Source organism: Gobius niger (genome assembly GCF_951799975.1).
Source record: "Gobius niger genome assembly, chromosome: 17".
Taxonomy (NCBI): Eukaryota; Metazoa; Chordata; class Actinopteri; order Gobiiformes; family Gobiidae; genus Gobius; species Gobius niger.
The window spans coordinates 6498485-6515428 of NC_136868.1; the positions used below are offsets into that span (position 1 = coordinate 6498485).

Genomic DNA, 16944 nt, shown 5'->3' on the forward strand with positions numbered 1-16944 from the left:
TCTATTGAGGTTTTTAAAAGTAAACTGAAGACCCACTTGTTTTGTGCGGCTTACTCTTAGTATGTTTATTTTGTGTTTTTACTGCTAATATTCTTTGTGTTTTTACTATTGATATGTTATGTGTTTTTTTTTTGTGTGTCAATTGTAGCACTTTGAGATGTGTTCTTCATATGTAAAGTGCAATACAAATAAAATGTATTAATATTATAAAAACAAGAGCAAAACAAAAGACAGCAGTGGCTGGCTGCAACACCAAAGGCGACGTCCACACACGGCGGCCATCTTGCCACAGGGAGCTTGCTCACATTGTGTTTTATGGTGCATGTACTTTTAAATAACCATAACGTGCTCAATTTCCTACCGATTTTCAAACGGTTTGGTTTGTTATAAACCTCAGAGATGTAGGTATGACACTGCATACATATGAATTCCATCCATCCATCCATCCATTTTCTTCCACTGGTCCCTTGCCGGGTCATATCACATTGCACTGGCCCTTATGGCTCCTCCTGCAGGTGGTGGGTCCACAGAAGGATGGCCTCATGGTTCAAACGGGCCTGTTGGTCTCTCATAAGGGGCTTCTGAACCGCTCTTTGTCTGACCCGTCACCTAGGACCTGTTTGCTATGGGAGACCAGGGGCCCGAAGCCCCCGACAACAGAGCTCCCAGGATCATTCGGGCGCTCAAACCCCTCCACCACATTAAGGTGGCGGTTCCAGGAGGGGATATGAATTGAACATATGAATTGAAAAAGAAAATCTTTATTTCAACATGTTCCAGAATTCAGAATTATAGCCACGTTAATAAAGGTTAACCAAACCGTTAGTAAATCCGTGAAGATTTGAGCGAGATATGAGGATTTGTGTTCGTGCTGATCACTCACTTACTTGAGTTTGCCAGAAAGCTTCCCTGTGGCAAGATGGCCGCCCGTTATACCGGAAGTGACTCTGCCTTAAGACATCTAGCCTTTATACATATCTATGGGGCCGACCACCACCAACCACTCACTCAGTCACGCACCCATCCAACCTTTTTCATCTGACAAGCTACTTTTACACAATATGAACATCGGAGAGCTACTTATGTTCAAAAACACTTATGAAAAATGCAACTTAAGTGGAGTTCACCCAGAAGAATGACTTGCCAAGATGGTATTTCAAAGAAAGTGACTTGAGTTTAGTTCTTATACTTTACTATATTGTACCAACTGTTCACAGATTGTGTTCAGCAGGTTCAGAACAAACAGAAAATGCATCTAAAATTTGAGTTATCAAGTGTGTATAGATGTCGAAAGTCTTTGGCGAGCTACCAGGAGAGGCTTGGCGAGCTACTGGTTGGAGAAACCTGGCCTAAAGGCTACATGGCCATCATGTCTTTTGTGGCGTTTTTGTTGCTTTTTTCTCACATATTTGTCACTTTTCTGTTTCTCTTTTGTCACATTGCTGTCGCTCTCTTGCTGGATGTCTTATGCAGGAGAAGTTCGTTTACCATCGGTGCGGGACCTGGAGACTCGAGACATTGCGCTAGTCACTTTTTCAGCTTTTTTTTGGTTGCATTTTCATCCTCGTTTTAATACTTACTCTTACAGATTCGGGTAAAGCCCAACTGAAGAAAATGTGTTCGGTTCAGGTTGAGGTTAAGAGGTTAAACTTCAAGAGTATTTCAGCTCTATTTTGAACATAATACTCTATACTAAACACTGATAATATAAGTTTAGTTCCCTTGAGCTAGGAGGTACTCAGAGTATAAATCAATGCCTCAAGGAACATTAAAAGGTTGGGAACCACTGAGCAGCAGAACCGTAAGCCTCCTCAGCCTCTCTGTCTATTCCTGTGAAACACCACTTGGCCCCAGAGTGAGACTTTTTTTTCCAAATTAATCTATCAGAGTCTCTCTTTATTGATTTGGTGACGACTATAACATTAATTGGGATTTACAATATTGACAAGCTTCTGGAAGTGGATCATTCTTCATTCACTCACCACAGTCGGAAGCCACGATACAGGTCTTTGCCAAACTACCTCAATGCCTCCCTTAATGCTTCTTTCCCAATAAACACGGACATAGCTCTGTAGATGAACACTTTTAGAACTACTTTTTATCTCATGCATTTGTCACAAGTATCTGATCAAGTCTATAATTGGATACTCTTAAATACTTCTGTTCTTTGTCCTGTTTTGTCCTTTGAAAAAGACCATCCTCTTCTGTCCTCCTGCAGGTTTTATAAACTGACCTTCCTCTTTGCAGCTGGAGCGAGCACAGTCGAAACACAGACGCCTGCTCAGTGTCAGCTCTGCTCCTGTCCCGGGAATTCTGGGAAAACCTCTTAGAAAACACCCCTATAAGCAATGCGGCTTTCTTCAAGGCGAAGGTCCAGAATGGGGTCACCGTCTCCAGCCTTTTTAGAGCCACTTCAAGAGCAATATGTTGTTTAGGGGCTACCAGTTAAAAACTCAAGGGCTTCATAGGGGATTGATACTAGTGTGATATGAACAGACTCCTCTGAGAGAGAGGACTGCCCTCACTATGTGCTACGAGATTTAATATTTCATCATACACTGTTGCAAAAGAGGATAGCCAGTGATAGCCACTGTTAGCACAACTTTGGCATAACGTTTTTAGCATGTAGCTTACCTTCATAGTTCGTCTTTTAGCTGCTTCTTTCCTGTAGTTTGCCTTGGCGCCTCTGAATAATTCCATAAACCCCACCAAAAGACATTATTTGTTCACATAGCTTTATTAATAACAAAGGCTTACACTTGTATTGCACTTTACAAGCCTGTGTCACAAGTTCCTCAATGTTCTACATATAGTCATTATTCATTCACTCCACACTCAGTGGTGGTAAGCTGTTATTGAAGCCACAGCAGCCCTGGGGCAGACTGTCCATTTACCACGTGGCTATATAATGTGTTTGTCATGGATGGTGGTGGAGTGAAGAAAGTAAAACCCAAAATGCAGGACTGCAACAAAAACTGGCAATGTTTAATGAACAATGAAAACCAAAATGACAACTGAAACAGACCGGGGCTGACATAGACAATGACGCGACAAAGGACAAGGGAAACACAGAGGTATAAATACAAGAGGAAACGGGGCCCAGGTGAAACACATCAGGGCGGGGCAGGCAGGTAACGAAGGAAGTAAAGCAAAATCACAAGGACAGAACACATGTCAAAATAAAACAGGACAAGACCAAAGACAAAACATACCAAAACAGAGGAACAAAAGACAAATCATGACAGTGTTGTTCATATCCTGAGCTCTTATTTTGTCTGTGCCTCTGCTGGACACGTGTGGAACTCTTTCCTATTTTTTAATTTAATGCCTCCTAGTAGCTAGAATGAACATTCTGGTTATTCTTTAAAAATTCATAACTCTGCACAGGAAAGGGCAGGAATTTATGCTCTACAGGGCAGGGGCCAGATTAAATCATCTGGTCCGCATATGTTTGACACCCCTGCACTAAACATTACAATAGAGAATGAAGTTTTCAATAAAACATAAAAAAACATTTTGGGGCCAATCTTGTCTCTTCCCACGGCTCTGTGTTATATTCCCACCAAGGACGGGGCCTTTCTGTGTAGAGTTACCATGTTCTCCCTGCGTAGGTTTCCCCCGGGCACTCCGGCTTCCCCTACCACTAAAAACATGTACAATAGGCCAGGATGAATGAGAGTGTGTTTGAGCGTGTGCATGGGAGACGACGGATGGAAATTAGCCCAAGGCAACAATCCGGTCTGGCTTGTTCATTAACATGCACTGTCCCAACCAAATAAACCAATAAACATTTCCCCCAAGTTCAGCTCTACCCAAATCTAAAAGCTTCTCAAATGGAAAGCAACAGTGCAAAAGTGATCAGAACTTTTTTTTTAAGTGTTTTTGTCGTGTTTTTCTTGCTTTTTCATTGCTTTTTAAAAAGTTTTCACCCTGTTTCTCTTCTTTTTCCCCCCTCTTTTTGCTAGACTTTTTTTTTGTGCCTTTTTATTGCTTTTTCATCACTTTTTGTAATATTTGTTGCATTTCATCCCCGTTTTTGTCACTGTATGGGCACTTTTTTTGCTGTTTTAAGATTTGAGTAAAGCCGAACTGGAGAAAATGTGCTCGATTCATGTGGGGGTTTAGAGATTAAACAAGGGTAGATGGGCATCGTGCCACGTGGGTTTTGCCAGCAGCTCTAAAGAGGTCGGTGACCCCTGGGGTAGATGATGTAAAACCAGTCAAATTATGTTTACACACAAATAAGCAAACCACAAAAATCCAATGTGTCTTTCTTTCTTGTACAATGTATCTGTATTTTCCACCCGTAGATTTTCTCCGCCATCAATTAATGCGGCGTGCAGTTGTCTCGTGTAGCGGTGACAGGCAGCACAAAGCCGAGCGTGTTCCCCCTTCAATATTTAAGACCGCGCCGTGTCTCCGGCTCGGCGTGTCAGTTAAACCCCTCAGACGTCGGCTCCCTGTGAACGCAGCATCATCAAACATGACGCTTCATCAGATCAACGCAATAAATAATACAACGCCGCGGCCCCCCACCCGACCCGGAGGTGACAGGATGAGAGCCGAACGCACCCTGCAATTTGGAATCTCATGTCACCCGTCGCCACTCATTACACCTGCCTTTGTGCGCTGTCTTAAGTGCAGGGAATATATGGATAATTAGTTTGGATAGTGTTCTGTGGCAGGCTGAAGTGGCGGCGGATGGATGTGCCGACAGAAGGGGCGAGCGAGCATGAGTAATACCTAAGCCATTTCCGTGGTTACGTGTGGAGCTATTTCAACACTGAGATCAGATCGGAGTTTTCTAGCAGTATCAGCAAATATCCAATCACTGTGTATTTTTCCTAACCTCTTTACCCCCGCCTTCACCAAGTGCGTTTTCTCCAGTTCAGCTTTACCCTAATCTAAAGGGTTACAGTCTATGTATAGGCCAGTGTGACACCTCATACGAAAGCCAAGACCTATAAAGATGATCTAGACTGATCTCTTTCCTTGTGTTATCGTCACTTATTTGACTTTTTTCCCATTGCTTTTTTGTTGTGCTTTTGTCACTTTTTTGTCACTTTTCTGATGCTTTTTTATTGCGTTTTCATCATTTTTTGTCACTTTATTGGTAATGTTTTTGTCGCTATTTTGTTGCATTTTCAACCTTGTTTTCGTTTCGTCTTGACACTTTTTTCAAGAAGCTTTTAGATTTGGGTAAAGCCAAACTGGGAATATATGCTCGGTTCAAGTGGGGGTTAAAGAGGTTAATAAAAACCCAAAGAGGTGAGCCATTACCACTACTTCAATGTTAAAAAAAAAAGTGAAAAGTGAAAGCGGAGACAGAAAAAACTCTGATTCTTACAGAGAAATGATTCATGATGTGTTTCCACACTTTTCACCCCTTTTAAAGGGACAATACGGAGTTTGTTCCAGCCATGTCCTAATGTGTAGAATGAAGAAGAAGAAGATCTTTATTTATATAGCGCCTTTCACAGACATAGTCACAAAGCGCTTTACATGAGACAATTGTACATTCACTCCACACTCAGTGGTGGTAAACTACGTTTGTAGCTTCAGTTTCCCCTGGGGGAGACTGTCAGAAGCGCTTTCGCGACTATCAAAAGTGGCAAAAAAACAAACAAAAAAACAGGTATAGGGCCTTTATGGGAAACGCAGCATTTAGAGCAAATTTAAAGGGTATCAAGGCCCTATACCTGACTTTTTTTTTAAATATAACAAACAATGAAAGAGGAAGCCACAAAATGACAATGCGAGTTGAGGTCCAAACTCAATCCTAACTTTCCTAAGCCAACATAAGCCATTTGTAGCATCCCAGTTCTTCACAGGGATAAATTTATAGGCACATTTCACAATTTGATACTTTTCAATACTCCAGGAGCACCCGAATGATCTTGGAGCTCTGTTGTCGGGGGCTTCGTGCCCCTGGTAGGGTCTCCCATGGCAAACAGGTCCTAGGTGACGGGTCAGACAAAGAGCGGTTCAGAAGCCCCTTATGAGAGACCAACAGGCCCGGTTGAATCGTGAGGCCGTCCTTCCGTGGACCCACCACCTGCAGGAGGAGCCATAAGGGGCTGGTGCAATGTGATTTGGGCAACTCCAACAGCTGCTCCCACAACCCGGAAACGGAAAAGTGGAAGAAAATGGATGGATGGATGGACCGGAGTACCCGGAGGAAACCTACGCAGACACGGGGTGAACATGCAAACTCCACACAGAAAGGCCCCTTCCACGTGGGAATCGAACCCGGGACCTTCCCGTACAAGCACTAACCGCCCTTTCTTCTTCCAAACCATCAGCAGCCGCGTAAGAGGAGCGGACAGGGGGTGCCAGTGTGTATTTGCGATCTCTTCGTGCAGCCTTAGAAGCAGAGCCAGAGACATGTGCCGGCCCTAATGCTTCATGGCACTCACGCTCGGCCGATGAGACAATATTTCATGTGGGGTCAGGGCCGATCGGGGGCCTTTTCGACGGCGCGGCAGACGGATGGGGCCCGACCGCCCCGATCAAAACACACACAGACACAGTGTACAAGCGGCTCTGATGTAAAACACAGGCGGATGATAATAATAATGATGGTATGCATGACCCAGACCGACAGGGAGGGAGGCGTGATGAAGGGGCTGTGTCTGATGGGAGGAGGAAAACTTTGTTAGCTCAGATTTATTTGTCACATGCAGGCATATACAGTGACATGTTTGTCTGATATAAACATGATGACAAAACTAAATTAATTTGATAGAAGCAGCATTGTGTCATGCAAGGGGGCGGGACCTCGCTGAGGGGGGAGGAAGCATGTTTTGGGAAATACATTTTTTCACACTGACGGAATATTTAAATTGGGTTGAAAACTAGGGCTGGGACAAAATATTGGATCGGACTTGGATCACAATACTTTGTGCTAGAATACCAAGTATCGGTATGCTTTGTCAAGTATCGCAGTACTTTCAATACTTGTGTTTGGAGGCATTTTTATCACACACTGTTTTCCAGTAACAGTTCTACAGCTCTTTGTTACTTTTTTTGTTAATGCACTTTTCAATCTTAAAGGGGCTAGATGCAAGTTGGCCATTTTATACTCACTACTGCCACCTCAGGTAATATGAGTATCTGCAGCTTCTATATTAAGCTCGTGCATGACGGCACTTCGACCCGAATTAACACCTTTTTGAGTGACAGTGCAGGATTTTCGAGGCAGTTGTGGTGAACAGGTCTGAGCTCATTCTACACACTAGGACATGGCTGGAACATGTAGGGGGAAGAAAATACTTAGTTTTTAACATTTTTAAACTCTGTATAGTCCTTTTAACACTTCAATAAATGCCAAATGGCATTCAGTTTATATCTTTAGACACATGACTTTTAACACATTAGGTGAGACACTGCAGGTGAATAGGGATTTTTAAATTTTTATTTAAAGGTATCAATTTGAAACGTCTGCTGTAGACCACTGGCATAAAAATGTATTGCAGGTTTTCTGTCATTTAATGTGTTCATATAAAAATAAGGTGTTTTATGCCTAAAAATGCCCACAATTTTGCTTTTTTTGGGATATATTAATTACAAACACTTCTGACAAATCCCTCTGAAAAAATCTTACAAATATTGTTCAATCCAAGGCTGAACATTTTTAGATCTGTAGGAGCGACTGACATGGAAAATGCCATTTGAGGAAATGGCCCTTGAAATTACGATTTCCCATGTAAATCTATCTAAACATTCAATCAGTGCAATATTAAATATGTTATTGTGAAGATTAGGCATACTTTTTATTTCCGGGTGAAAGTTTATATTCAGAGACCAACATGGCCCAAAACCTGACAACTGACAAAACCTGCCTGCAATGTCTCCCGTTAAGGTAAACATATTGCTTATCATGATTACTTACTATATCGCAGTACGTATCGGATCGGCCCCTGAGTATCGTGATATGTATCGGATCATGACACAAGTGGATCGTCCCAGCCTTATTGAAAACTATATTAATAATTCAAGTAGTTTTGGAGTAATTATATTATATTAGATTTTTCTCTTTGCTTTCCCCTCACCCCCATGACCATATATGGGCGTTTATCTGTAAACTGAATGAGATTTTCCCCTAATAAATAATAAGTAAATAAATGTTTTCTTGCTGCCACATTACTCCAATGATCAGTGTGACGACTGTAACTCGAGTTCTTTGGGAAAGTCCCTGCTTCAATTAGATCAGTCATGACTCTTAAATCTTTTGTTGATTATCTAAATATACGAGCTCAATAGTGGAGTTATTGCGTTTAAAACTGGTTTTGAATAATGTAAAGCCACGTGCTGACAGAAAACAGTGATATTTCCAGGATTTCTGTCTCCACTCCTAAAATTCACATGACAATCATTGGTGTCACGAGGATTTTATGAAAGATCTGATCAGATTATTGAGATTGGATAAAAACAGCCGTGTGACCCACTGTCTATAACTGTCATATCTGACTCTTGTGCTCTTTCACCTTTCTCTAGACATACCGTAAATTCTCTAATACTGGCCTGTATTCCATTAGCGGCCGGGTCTCTGACAGTGGCCGGGTTCGCGGCTGGCGGAGGCAAATTAAAGCCGGTCTCTAAAACAGGCCGGGGCTTTTATTAGAAATTAGCAAGAGAAATATTCCCCATGTTAGGAATTTGTCCCATACGAGTGTAAATGAAAACTCACGTGCAGGAAGTAACAAACGGGAACCCGGGACGAGGGGGGACGCTGCCGAGGAGCTGATCCGAGCGTAACTTTGACACAGATTTAGCCACTTTTCAAACCTCCTGTGACTATTTGTGGAAACAGGACAAGCAACAAATGTTGTGTGACCCTCCAGGGTTTTAATAAAGTCACCATCGCGTCTTCAAAGCACGTCCAGCTGCTCCGTGTGCAGGTCAGTCCCACGCCTCAAAATAACTCCTCCCATCAGCGCGAGCGTCTCGTCTTCTCTCGGGTCAGTCTCATGATCGATCACAAACACAAACGCTCCGTCTAAACTCGCCTTTTACACGAGATAACAAAAAATAATCCAAGTCCGCGGTAAAAACGAAACAGAAACCTGCAGTGACATTGATGTCAATGTTCCGCTAACAGCATCGAAACACTTCCTGTTGTCCCGACAAAATAAAAGGTGTCAATGTTCCAGTCGCTGGGAGAGGGTTTGAAATGTTAATTAATGAACCTAATATTTTAGGTGCAAATGGACACAAATCTCGTTTTTCTTCATTTTCCTGGTCGTCCGTTTTGCTCAAATAGAAATAAAGGCCTGTCTCTAATTGTGGCCTTATTCCAATAAAGGCCTGGTCCTAGATGCCCCTGAGTAAATAAAGGCCCCGGCCTATATTAGAGCATTTACAGTACTTCTGGTTTTACTGCACATGTTTTCATGATTTTTGACACCCTTATTTCAGCACTCAGTTTGCATCCAGAAGTGGCTTTAGCCTCATTTATACTTCACTCCTCAGTCCTCACCAACTGCATTTAGGCTTAAGTTTAGATAAACCTGATTAACAGAGGACATGGCTCGATCTCTGAAGCTAAAAATGTAAGTAAATGAAACAATCTTACAAATCAAGTCGGCAGCAAAAGCCGGGGAGAAAATTCGAAATCCGCGCAGTAATCTTCACTTTACTGTGCGGATGCCAAATTACTCCTGGTATTATTACGCCTTACAATATAGTTCCCCCTTTTATCCGCTTAGAAAATCCACATTGTTTAATTTTGTGTAATTATACTTTGTAGTGGAACACTTCACGTAACCATATTTAAATAAGGAAAACGTGGAAGAGCTTGGTAGCTTCTAGTATCACTGTTTTTGTTCGTTTTGTCAGACACTAAGGTTAGAGATGTTAAAGATCTTTTACCTTTACATGTTTCAGCCGCCATCTGCAGGCCGTCATCAGAAGTATCACCGGCGTGCGGTGACGTGTCACTTATCAGCTGTTCTTACTTCCGAGGCGTGACCAGTCTGACGGTCCCAACAGGTCCGACAGACTGGTCACGCCCCCTGCCGCCCGGTGGATTCAGGGCGACAGGTGGCGTAATCATTGGAGGAGGGTGTCCCAGGTGTGGGACAGGAGAAACGCTCCTTCGTCACGGTTGATGGTGTCGGAAGCTACCAAAGTTTATACGTTGGTAGCTTCTATCTTGACCTGTTTTGAAGCTATAGTGGAGAGAGGGAGAGGCTAAATGCTAACGCCGTCTGCGCTGTGTTTACGTGACTGAAGGCACGGGTGAAGATCAGACAGGTCCTAAAGAACTCGTCAAAGCTAAGGTAAGAACATATCTCAGTATGTAAAAACGGTGGCCTATTTCTTTAAGGGCTGATGTGGTACAATATGAACAGCAGTGCGTTGACATGAGTGAGGAGTAAGAATACGCAAAAGGGAACCCAAAGTATTTTCACTAATGCCTTTACTGCTTATAGCCCCCTCCCCTCCCCTTTGTGTCAGCATCAGACTCCACTTCACGGCGCAGTCCAAATCTCCACAGACACTTGTGTATATATCTGCGGTGACCCCTGCTCGCTCAGGTATCTCCCCCGTGCACCGTCCTTACCCCGCACTCCGCTCTGACAGACTTTTTAATCTTCCCTCTGCTGCCCGCGCGGGAGATTGGGCCAAACAAAAATCAATGCGGCGTGGCAGGCGATCCCAGAGTCCGACGGCTCCTCTGCAGCCCTGAGCAAAGCATCATGGGAGTTTCGTCAAGGACCAAGGGGAGGTCACAGGGTCAAGTTTGGGGCAAGGGTATTTACTGTGTTGGAACTAGAACGAGAGATAAGTAAATGTAGGAGAGGTTTTTTTTTTTAGGATTTAGTAATACTAGGTTGTTCTTTCCTGTCCCTGTTTCAGAGCGTGGTGTCCTGCACTGGTCAGCTCATCCACCTCCTCCTTCCCACCGCTCCACAACAGTCTTTAACCATGTTCTCCTCGTTTGTCCCTTTTTTGTTTCCTGTAGCGCCTCTTGTGCTGCAGGTGTGGGGGCTCCTGGTGCCTCTTCAGTGTTTCAGAAGAACAAATGTGTAGGTCTCAAAAGTCTTCAGCTCATTTATTTATTTTTATTTGAGCTTTAATTAACCAGGAAAGTCCCACTGAGGTTAAGAATCTCTTTTACAGGGGAGTCCTGGCCCCAGAGGGGAACCTATTGCACATGTTTTTAGGGGTAGGGGAAACCGGAGTACCTGGTGGAAACCTGCAGACAAACAGAAAGGTGTCCCGTCCAAGTGGGAATCGAACCCAGGACCTTCTCGCTGTGAAGCACAAGCGCAACGGCTGTGCTACGGCGCCGCCATAAGCTAACTGTTTACTTTTAAAAAACTGGGTCCTTCATGGCTAGAACAGATTCTCTACAGTAAAAAAAAATCCAATGAACCTCACAAAAACACAGAAAAGATGAACAGAAGTATCCAGTAAAACAATGTGGAGCAAAGAAGCTACAAGTGCAGTTCACAGAAGAAGGCAAACAATGCTGCTGTACCAAGACAGAGGAAGGTTGCTGTTTGTTTTCGGGTCTCCATGCCGCAAAATATCTGTAGTACTTTAGTCATTTGCATTAATTTGACTGAGCAACTGTTACTTTTATCAAGTTCTTTGCTTTATTTATTTTTTCATTATCTTCACACAGACACGATTACAGTGGGGGAAAAAAATATTTGGCCAAAATCCAATACAATGTCTGTGAAACTGACCAAATACTTTTTTTCCCCACTGTAACTACAAAACGTGAAAACACTGAAACAAGGACTGAAAAGGGTTTTGGCTAAAGTGAAACACTTTTCTATAGTCTAACCCTATTACAGCTTAATTACAACTTAATGCGCCAAACATGTAAGGATTAAACAACGAGGAGCCGTGCATTCGACGGTTATAATGCACGACGCGGAGTCAAGAACACTCCGCGAAGTGCATTATAACCGTCGAATGCACGGCTCTGAGTTGTTTAATCCGCTTATACCATGGTCCCACAAACGTAACATTTATAATAAGTATTTGTTTCATTTACTAAACTCACTAAATATGCCAGACCACCGGGACTATTTTATGTTGGTTATTAGCCGGTCACTGAAGGCTCGTCTCAGAGCGAGTCATTCTCCGCAGCTATTACGAGGATCTCAGTCAGGCTCAACGACACAACATCAGCACAGAATCACAACACAACAGGACTAACCCGGAAACACTTTTCCGTGGAAGTAAACACCGACATGCGGCACTCGTGGGCAGGAGTTATTTCACTTTTACGCTGTTTAACCTGAAGCTAGCTTGCTAGCTCAACGAGCTCAACTGTTTATGGAAACAGCTGCGGTGGAGTCGCTCACACCTGGGCCCCACGAACTGAAACTTTTATGTTTGACTTTACTAATCCAGACAAATATGTTTAAATGCAGGATCATTTTATGTACGCCTGAAAATGATGAATAGCCTTAACCGTTTCCAATAGAAATGTAAAGCTCATATGTTATATGTCATATGTTAACAGTAGCTAACCTATCTGCTCACTCTCCTCTACTTCCCATTTATCAAACATTTTGTTTTGGCCAAAAACGTTGAAATTAAACAAAATCCATCTCATACGTTCCTGTCAGTCACTAATTACGTGTTTATCTGATTCAGCTGTGTCATGCGTTGCTATGGCGATGCCCACAGTGGAGTGATATCCCAGTGATTTAACTACCGGACTACGTGTGCGGTTATACCAAAATAATGCACGCTTGTTAGCGCCCACCAGCCAATCAGAATCGAGTATTCACCCAGACCATGGTATAAACTGCAGTTTTATCATCTACAAGATGAGAACAAAAAAAATTGAATCCACTGGTTACAAAGGTAATTCACACAAGTCACACATTCATCAATAAACTTGGCTCGAATCAAACAATTATATTGTATTGCTCACTTCTGTTTATATGTAAGAAGCATTTCGGCCCAGATCACATTTATCAAAACAACAATTTATGCAAATTAGTTATGTAAATGTAGTATGTCTAAACATATTATCGAATGAATGAATGTTTATTCGGTTACAAACACATAAAACAAAAAGTACAGTATGTACTGCAAATTCGTCACAGACAAGGCGGGTAACCGAAAAGGTGTATGAAGCCGTGGCTTATTTTTCCTACCCTGTTTACAAAACAACAAAACAACATCTACCCATCAAAGACGTTACAAAAAAATACAAATGTATACAATATATTATATATATATACATTCACACATATACAGTACACATTTTTTCTTTTTTACTAAAATAATAATATGGTAATTTGTAAATACAAATGCTTGTTTGTTTCTCTGTTCCAATTTATGCACAACAGTAATGCATGAGCTTAACTTAACCACATTTTCTTAAGCATTTGTTGTATATTTCTCAAAAATTAAGGCTCTTAATTATCGAGTGCATTTTCTCCAGTTCAGTTTTACCCAAATCTAAAAGCTCACAGCCTTTCGGCCAGTCTAACGCCTAATTTGAAAGCTAAGACCGACAAAACCGATCTAAATAAATCTTTTTCCTTGCGTTGTTGCCGTGTTGTCATCTGAATATTCCCCCTTTTTCCTTTTGTTTGTTATTTTTGTTGCTTTTTTGACGCATTTTTCAGGAAGCTTTTAGACCTGAGCCAAACTGGAGAAAACGTGCTCGGTTCAGGTGGGGGTTAAGAGGTTAAAAATCACGCAAACCTCATGTGATCATCGCTATTTTACAGTTCCACATGTATAAAACAAATGCACAGCCTGCGAATGATCTGTGAGTTTATCTGGCGCCACGCTGAAAGTGTAATCACTCGTGGTCCTTTTGAACCTCATCGATTCTCCATCTTCAGCCAAATTCAAAACAACTAATTTACGCTTTAGCCCAAGACGCTGACGTTCTGTTATGTCTGTGCAATAATCAAATCAAGAAAACAGAAAGTATGGCATTGTAAAGACCAGGCTTCGGATTGCGGATTATTCCCCACGCTAAAATAATGCCTGATTAATTTCTGCTTCTGAGAGCAGCCTTAAACACTCTGATCAATATGTGCGACTTGCTGCCAATGCTGCGCTGACTGAGTAATTAGCCAATGTGCTCGGCTGGCCTGACGGGGCTAATGGAGTCACACAGGAGGAGAAAGAGAGGAAAAATCTGCCTGCGGCTCAGCGTCGAAAGAGCCTGTCCTTGAAGAAATTGAATATTCAGTTTTTGATGCTTTGCCAAAGTGGACATTGTGTTGGCCGCTGTGTTTTCGGGGAAGGGCAAGCTTTAGCATGTGTGTGTGTGTGTGTGTGTGTCCATGTGTAAAAGCAGCCACTAAAACCACTCCCACTAAGGCAGTCAGGACAAACAGAGAGGCACTATTCCAGTTTAAAGCAATATTTAAGACCAGGACTTTTCACTGAATGGTTCATTTATTTGCAAATGTGTTCAGTGGTTTACAAAACAGGATAATGATTGTGTAGAGCAGAGGAGTTCACATTTTTTTCATTGAGGGCCACATTTTGAAGTTTGTATGGCAAGTGTCACAAACCTGAGGGCCTGAGGTTTTAAAGTGATGGTCTGTAAGCTTACAAAGTGAGGAGAGATACAGTAGAACCAGAAAGCCCTTCTTACTTTACTTTTTAAAAAGTTGTTCCTGCTCCACTCATTTTGTAAACGATCAGGCTCCTCCCCCTCCTCCTGATTGGACCTGACAGGCTGGTTCACAGGAAAAGCTCGTCTCATTGGTTGACATGGGAGGATGCCAGCAGCTGAGATCTGGGAAGGACTTTGCAAAAAATAATATATAATTACCTAAAAGCAAGACCATTTTTCATTTTTTTTTTCATTTGGAAAACATTTAGGCGTCACTTTAAAGGAACAGGCCACCGTTTTTTCCATGATGAGATATGTTCTTACTTGAGGTTAGACGAGTTGATGCGTATCTGTCTGGTCTTTGTGCGTGCCCTCAGTCATGCACAACGACCAAAGATGTTGTTAGCATTTGGCCTCTCCCAATGTATTCCTATGGCTCCAAACGGGGGTGAAGTTGGAAGCTACATGGAAGAACATATCACAATATGTAAAAACAGTGGCCTGTTCCTTTAAGTGTGTCTCACGCCTTTAATTAGACTTGGAAGCCTAACGCCGCTCTGTCCTTTAGAAAAGTATAGTTTTTTGAGGCTTTAATTGTATGGAATGATTATGGCCACACTTTGGGCACCAGTGGATAGAGCTTTCTGGAGTTCCTGGGGCATTCAAAGCAACTGGAGATTTTAAAATTTGAAATACTGGAGTAAACGTTCAATTAAAAGCATTCAGTCACTACATTGTAATAATAATACCTTTAATTTGTAATGCTCTTTACATGAAAATCGAATAGTGCAAAGTACATTGTGTTCGATGGATTCATCAGTTGTGACTTTGCAGCATAATGGAGATAATAGAGCTCTTTAAAGCTTTTTAAAAAATTTTAACTCATGTATATCTATACTATGTCTCAAATTGAACACAATATTTTAAATTTAAGTTGAGTTGATTGATTTAGTTGCCATTTGAGTATTTCACCTGCTCTGAGATGTTTCTGACTCGGTTCAGGACATTTGGTCTTTATATCTGGTTGATTGATCTGCCAATGGGGTAAGAAAATAGCATTTGGCAGTTTTTCTCCTTTGAAGCAAGATTACCTTAGAAACAGTCAAACAAGCACAGTCTTCTTGGTCCGGGAAAAAAAAAAAAAAATTGAGCGAAATCCGCTCAAAACAAGATTAATGTTCTTAATATTCTCAATTCAAGTAACGTTTGATATCTATTTTTTGTACTGTGAACATTGTTTGTTTTGTTCTTAGATCTGGACACAAGCGAACAATATGTTAAACGCTTGAATGAGCTGCACGGCTCCCGTCTACACACAGCTCGTCTCTCCATGTTGCAGAAAGAACAGTGAGATCTACAGACCAGAGGAGACCGGGCTTTTACTCTTCCTCTGAACACTTTCAAGTCCCTGTTAAACTCATTTGTATGTGCAGGTGTTCGACACAAGCTGAGCAGAACCTTGATGTTTTAAGATGTGTATTTGTTTCTGTGAATGTTTGTCACTTTCACTTTTATTTCCAGTTTGGGCAGCTGGGGTTGTTTATGTTGTTTAGAGGATCTGTATCCTGCTATTTTAGCCATCCCAAAGTAAAGTATAGGCATTTATGTCATATATTGTACTTCTACCGCTATGGAGAACTATTTTTAGTGAGAAATATAAGTATTTTCTGGGGGCATTTTGCAAACCCAGCAGACAAGACGCTTAGATTCAGTTAACTCCGCCCCCTCTCTCCGAGGTAATCCGCCCATGCATTATTGGCAGTAAAAGAAATATGAATATCACAGCAATAAGTGAAGTGACTTCACAATGCAGTTATAAGGAGTTGACATCTGCAACACAGCTTCATAAATGGCTAGCACACACGCTAACACACATGCTAACACACATTTTGATTGACTCGCCGTTCTGTCCCGGCCTCTCCATCCGGTGTTTACATTATGGGACTCGCGTTGGTTCTAAAAGTTAATCCACTTTGATTCTGGTGAAGGTTCACCAAACATTCATCAAGAGACAGTCACAGAAAAACACTATTCTGGCTGATATCTTCTTTAGGAAGGGTGAATAAAGTCCTGCACCCCTCGCAGCAAAATGCGTGACATTAGGTAAGAAAAAAGAACAGGCGTGTCCAGAGTAGGTTAGAAAGAGCTCCGTCTTCACAGCTTTCAGTGCAAACATGACATCTGTTCAGACGCTCAGAGGGTGTGTTTGTTTTCGCCGCAGGGGCAGCGCGGTGCTTTCTTTCTTTCTTACGACAGAAATAATGATAAAAGCTGTTTTATAGATTAAAATCAGGCCGTAAGGCACTACATTACAGACGTCGGGCTCTTCCTGTTTGACACTATGACGTCAAAAAAAACGCCAGAGTGTAACAACTCAGTGGTTTTCCAGC

At 42.0% G+C, this 16944-nt stretch overlaps 1 long non-coding RNA gene across 1 annotated transcript in view; it reads right to left on the reverse strand.

The window, feature by feature from the left end:
• LOC306976908 overlaps positions 1–6163 on the reverse strand; it is a 413479-nt gene extending 407316 nt beyond the window's left edge. Inside the window, exon 1 of the long non-coding RNA XR_013793790.1 lies at positions 6131–6163. This is a non-coding gene — a long non-coding RNA (uncharacterized lncRNA). The remainder of the gene's footprint in view (positions 1–6130) is intronic.
• Positions 6164–16944: the final 10781 nt, after the last annotated feature.